Source organism: Delphinapterus leucas, chromosome X, assembly GCF_059928025.1.
Source record: "Delphinapterus leucas isolate spDelLeu-1000000601 "Yukka" chromosome X, BTC_Dleu_Yukka2, whole genome shotgun sequence".
Taxonomy (NCBI): domain Eukaryota; kingdom Metazoa; phylum Chordata; class Mammalia; order Artiodactyla; family Monodontidae; genus Delphinapterus; species Delphinapterus leucas.
The window spans coordinates 64090156-64096839 of NC_143150.1; positions in this window are offsets into that span (position 1 = coordinate 64090156).

Here is a 6684-nt window from a genome sequence, read left to right on the forward strand (position 1 = left end):
ACTGTTCTCCATAGTGGCTGTATCAATTTACATTCTCACCAACAGTGCAAGAGGGTTCCCCTTTCCCCACACCCTCTCCAGCATTAATTGTTTGTAGATATTTTGGTGATGGTCATTCTGACTGGTGTGAGATAATACCTCATTGTAATTTTGATTTGCATTTCTCTAATGATTAGGGATGTTGAGCATCCTTTCATGTGTTTGTTGGCAATCGCTATATCTTCTTTGGAGAAATGTCTATTTAGGTCTTCTGCCCATTTATGCATTGGGTGGTTTGGTTTTTGATATTGAGCTGCATGACCTGCTTGTATATTTTGGAGATGAACCCTTTGTCAGTTGCTTCATTTGCAAATATTTTCTCCCATTCTGAGGGTTGTCTTTTGGTCTTGTTTATGGTTTGCTTTGCTGCGAAAAAAATTTCCGTTTCATTAGGTCCCATTTGTTTATTTTTGTTTTCATTTCCATTTCTCTGGGAGGGGGGTCAAAAAGATTCTTGCTGTCATTTATGTCATAGAGTGTTCTGCCTATGCTTTCCTCTAAGAGTTTTATAGTGTCTGGCTTTACATTTAGGTCTTTAATCTATTCTGAGTTTATTTTTGTGTATGGTGTCACGGAGTGTTCTAATTTCATTCTTTGATATGTAGCTGTCCACTTTTCCCAGCACCACTTATTGAAGAGGCTGTCTTTTCTCCATTATATATTCTAGCCTCCTTTATCAAAAATAAGCTGACCATATGTGTGTGGGTTAGTCCCTGGGCTTTCTATCCTGTTCCATTGATATATATTTCTGTTTTTGTGCCAGTACCATACTGTCTTGATTTCTGTAACATTGTAATATAGTCTGAAGTCTGGGAGCCTGATTACTCCCGCTCCGTTTTTCTTTCTGAAGATTGCTTTGGCTATTCAGGGTTATTTGTGTTTCCATACAAACTGTGAAATGTTTGTTCTAGTTTTGTGAAAAATACCATTGGTAATTTGATAGGGATTGCATAGAATCTTTAGATTGCTTTGGGTAGTATATTCATTTTCACAATATTGAGTCTTCCAATCCAAGAACATGGTGTATCTCTCCATCAGTTTGTATCATCTTTAATTACTTTCATCAGTGTCTTACAGCTTTCCACATACAGGCCTTTTGTCTCCTTAGGTAGGTTTATTACTAGGTATTTTATTCTTTTTGTTGCAATGGTAAATGTGAGTGTTTCCTTAATTTCTCTCTCAGATATTTCATCATTAGTGTATAGGAATGCAAGTGATTTCTGTGCATTAATTTTGTATCCTGCTACTTTACCAAATTCATTGATTAGCTCTCATAGTTTTCTGGTAGCATCCTTAGGATTCTATATGTTTAGTAGAATGTCATCTGCAAACAGTGACAGCTTTACTTCTTCTCTTTCAACTTGGCTTCTTTGTGTTTCTTTTTCTTCTCTGATTGCTGTAGCTAAAACTTCTAAAACTATGCTGAATAATAGTGGTGAGAATGAACACCTTGTCTTGTTCCTGATCTTAGTTGAAATAGTTTCAGTTTTTCAACATTGAGAACTATGTTGGCTGTGGGTTTGTCATATATGGCCTTTATTATGTTGAGGTAATTTCCCTCTATGCCTACCTTCTGGAGGGTTTTTATCATAAATGGGTGTTGAATTTTGTTAAAAGATTTTTCTGCATCTATTTAGATGATCATATGGTTTTTATCCTTCTTAATATGGTGTATCACATTGATTGGTTTGTGTTTATTGAAGAATCCTTGGATTTCGGGATAAACATCACTTGATCATGGTGTATGATCCTTTTAGTGTGCTGTTGGATTCCCTTTGCTGGTATTTTGTTGAGGATTTTTGCATCTATGTTCATCAGTGATATTGGTCTGTAGTTTACTTTTTTCATGGCATCTTTGTCTGGTTTTGGTACCAGTGTGATGGTGACATCATAGAATGTGTTTGGGAGTGTCCCTCCCTCTGCTATATTTTGAAAGAGTTTGAAAAGGATTGGTGTTAGCTCTTCTCTAAATGGTTGATAGAATTCACCTGTGAAACCATTTGGTCCAGGGCTTGTTTTTTGGAAGATTTTTAATCACAGTCTGAATTTTAGTGCTTGTGATTGGTCTGTTTATATTTTCTCTTTCTTCCTGGTTCAGTCTGAGAAGGTTGTGATTTTCTAAGAATTTGTCCATTTCTTCCAGGTTGTCCATTTTATTGGCATATAGTTGCTGGTAGTAATCTCTCATGATGCTTTGTGTTTCTGCAGTGTCAGTTGTTACTTCTCCGTTTTCATTTCTAATTCTATTGATTTGAGTCTTCTCTTTTTTTCTTGATGAGTCTGGCTAATTGTTTATCAATTTTGTTTTACTTCTCAAAGAATCAGATTTTAGTTTTATTGATATTTGCTTTTTTTCCCTTCATTTCTTTTTCATTTATTTCTGATCTGATCTTTATGATTTCTTTCCTTCTGCTAATTTTGGGGGTTTTTTGATCTTCTTTCTCTAATTGCTTTAGGTGTAAGGTTAGGTTGTTTATTTGAGATGTTTCTTGTTTCTTGAGGTAGGATTGTATTGCTATAAACTTCCCTCTTAGAACTGCTTTTGCTGCATCCCATAGGTTTTAGCTCATCGTGTTTTCATTGTCATTTGTTTCTCAGTATTTTTTGATTTCCCCTTTTATTTCTTCAGTGATCACTTAGTTATTTAGTAGTGTATTGTTTAGCCTCCATGTGTTTGTATTGTTTACAGATTTTTTCCTGTAATTGATATCTAGTCTCATAGCGTTGTGGTTTGACAAGATACCTGATATTATTTCATTTTCTTAAATATACCCAAGGTTTCATTTGTGACCCAAGACATGATCTATCCTGGAGAATGTTCCATGAGCACTCTAGAAGAAAGTGTATTCTGTTTTCTTTCTGATTGAATGTCCTACAATTATCAATTAAGTCCATCTTGTTTAATGTATCATTTAAAGCTTGTGTTTCCTTATTTATTTTCATTTTGGATAAGATGTCCATTGGTGAAAGTGTGTTGTTAAAATCCCCTCTATGATTGTGTTACTGTCGATTTCCCATTTCATGGGTGTTAGCATTTTCCTTATATATTGAGGTGCTCCTTTATTGGGTGCATAAATATTTACAATTGTTCTATCTTCTCCTTGGATTGATCCCTTGATGATTATGTAGCGTACTTCTTTGTCTCTTGTAATAGTCTTTATTTTAAATTCTATTTTATCTGATGTGAGAATTGCTTCTCCAGCTTTGTTTTGATTTCCATTTGCATGGAATATCTTTTTCCATCCCCTCACTTTCAGTCTGTTTGTGTCCCTATGTCTGCAGTTGGTGTCTTGTAGACAGCATATATACAGGTCTTTGTTTTGTATCCATTCAGCCAGTCTGTGTCTTTTGGTTGGAGCATTTAATCCATTTACATTTAATGTAGATATCAATATGTATGTTCCTATTCCCATTTTCTTAATTCTTTGGGGTTTGTTATTTTAGGTCTTTTCCTTCTCTTATGTTTCCTGTCTAGAGAAGTTCCTTTAACATTTGTTGTAATGGTGGTTTGGTGGTACTGAATTCTCTTAGCTTTTGCTTTTCTGTAAAGGTTTTAATTTCTCCATCGAATCTGAATGTGAACCTTGCTGGGTCAAGTAATCTTGGTTGTATATTTTTCCATTTCATCACTTTAAATATGTCCTGCTACTCCCTTTTGGTTTGCAGAGTTTCTGCTGAAAGATCAGCTGTTAACCTTATCAGGATTCCCTTGTATATTATTTGTTGTTTTTCCCTTGCTGCTTTTATTTTTTTGTGTGTGTATTTAATTTTTGATAGTTTGATTAATATGTGTGTTGGCGTGTTTCTCCTTGGATTTATCGTGTATGGGACTCTCTGCACTTCCTGGACTTGACTGGCTATTTCATTTCCCATATTAGGTAAGTTTTCAACTATAATCTCTCCCAATATATTCTCAGTCCCTTTATTTTTCTCTTCTTCTAGGACCTCTATAATTCTAATGTTGTTGTGTTTAATGTTGTCCTAGAGGTCTCTGTGATAGTCCTCAATTCTTTTCATTCTTTTTTCTTTATTCTGCTCTGTGGTAGTTATTTCCACTATTTTATCTTCCTGGCCACTTATCTGTTTCTCTGACTCAGTTAATCTGCTATTGATTCCTTCTAGAGAATTTTTAATGTCATTTATTTTGTTCTTTTTCACTGTTTGTTTTCTCTTTAGTTCTTCTAGGTCTTTGTTAAACGTTTCTTGTATTTTCTCCATTTTTTTCCAAATATTTTGGATCATCTTTCCTGTCATTACTCTGAATTCTTTTTCAGGTAGACTCACTATTTTCGGTTCATTTGTTTGGTCTGATGGGTTTTTACCTTGCTCATTCATCTGCCGTGTGTTTGTCTGTCTTCTCATTTTGGTTAACTTACTCTGTTTGTGGTCTCCTTTTTGCAGGCTGCAGGTTCATAGTTCCTGTTGTTTTTGGTGTCTGCCTCCAGTGGCTAATGTTGGTTCAGTGGGTTGTGTAGGTGTAAAACATTTTTCTCTCACTTTGGATGCTCTTCACTTTTGCTTTCATTCAGAGTAGTATTCACAGGATTCTGTGACATCCCAGGAGTTTCTCTGAGCCACTGTCATGCTGGGAGACTTTGGAATTGGGGCTCATGCCCCCGCGGATGGAAGTATTGCTCTTTCACCCATCCAACCGCTACCAGGGCCAACTGCATCTGCCAACTTTTCATTTTTTTAGGTGCCTTGTCATCTAACTAAATTGACCTATCTCCAAGATTTTCAAGTTTCTAAATGAAACATTCAGAAATAATAACTTTGTTCACATAATATTAAAATATGTTTTAGTAAATTATTTTACAAGTCAATTGAATTCAGGTGTCTGGGTGAGTTTTCTTAAGGAAATCATTTAAAAGAGAGAGCCAAGGTCTGGACCTTAAGAAATTCTAAAAGTTAAAGTTCTTGGAATGGTCGAGAGTCCTCAGATAAGATTGAAGCTAAATGATCATAGAGCTAAGAGAGGAATAAATAATCTGGGAAGTAAGACTCTTTCTAGAAATACAGAGAATGAATATTTCAAGAAAAGTACATTCAACTATATGAAATGCTGCAGAGAAATAAGATACAATAAGAACTGAAAAATATCAATTGGTTTTGAATCACTTTACTGTTCACCAGAAAGTAACACAACATTGTAAGTCAACTATACTTTAAATAAGAAAAAAGACAGTGAATAGCCAAAGCAGTCTTTAAAAAAAGTAAGCTGGAGGTATCACACTTCCTGAGTTCAAATTATATTAGAAAGTTATGGTAATCAAAAAAAGTTTGGTATAATATGATCCAGCAATTCTACTCCTTGGCACATATCTGTAAAAAATGAAAACTCTAGGTTGAAAAGATACATGCAATCCAATATTCATATCAGCACTATTTACAACAGCAAATGCATGGAAGCAACCTAAAAGTCCGTGGGAAGATCAATTGATAAAGAAGATGTGGGGCTTCCCTGGTAGCACAGTGGCTGAGAGTCTGCCTGCCGATGCAGGGGACATGGGTTCGTGCTCCGGTCCAGGAAGATCCCACATGCCGCGGAGTGGCTGGCCCCGTGAATCATGGCCGCTGAGCCTGCGCTTCTGGAGCCTGTGCTCTGCAGTGGGAGAGGCCACAACAGTGAGAGGCCCGCGTACCACAAACAAAACAAAACAAAACAAAAACAAAGAAGATGTGGCACATATATACATAATAGTATATTACTCAGCCATAAAAAGGAATGAAATGTTGCCATTTGTGGCAACATGGATGTTCCTAGAGAATGTCATACCAAGTGAAGCAAGTCAGACAAAGACAAATATTATATAATATCACTTACGTTGGAATCTAAAAAATAATGCAAAAGAACCTATTTACAAAACAGAAACAGACTCACAGACATAGAAAACAGACTTATGATTACCAAAGGGGAAAGTGGGGGATAAATTAGGAGTATGAGATTAACAGATACACATGACTATATATAAAATAGATAAGCAACAAGGATTTAACATATAACTCAGGCAACAATATTCAATATCTTGTAATAACCTATAATGGCTGATAATCTGAAAAAAATATTTGTATAATCACTTTGCCATACACCTGAAACTGATGCAATATTGTAAATCAACTGTGCATCAAAAATGTATGGTATTGGCATAGAAACTGACACATAGAACAATGGAACAGAATGGAAAGCCTAGAAATAAGCCCATGCATATATGATCAATTAATTTACTGCAAAGGTGCCAAGGCTATACAATCAGTAAAGGATAGTGTCTTCAATAAATAGTGGTGGAAAAACTCTATAGCCACATGAATAAGAGTAAAACTAGACTCCTATCTTAAACCATAAACAAAATAAACTCTAAATGGATTAAAAGTGATGGCAGTAACTTGCATAAGACATTCCTCTTTAATATAAGCCTTTTTAGTCAATAAAGTAGGCATCCATGTGTGAACAAAGACCACTCTGTGGGAGTTTGCATTTAGCTCCAAGGGAACCAAGAAGAATCTTGCCCATCAGTGCAGGTGGTAGGAGATATTCAAACCTCCATACATTCTGCAGAACCAACAGAAGCAACAGGACTGTCTGGACCTCTCTTGCTGCTGTTTGGCAAGGATTGAGTAAGTGCTGAATTGGGCAGCATTTACCCA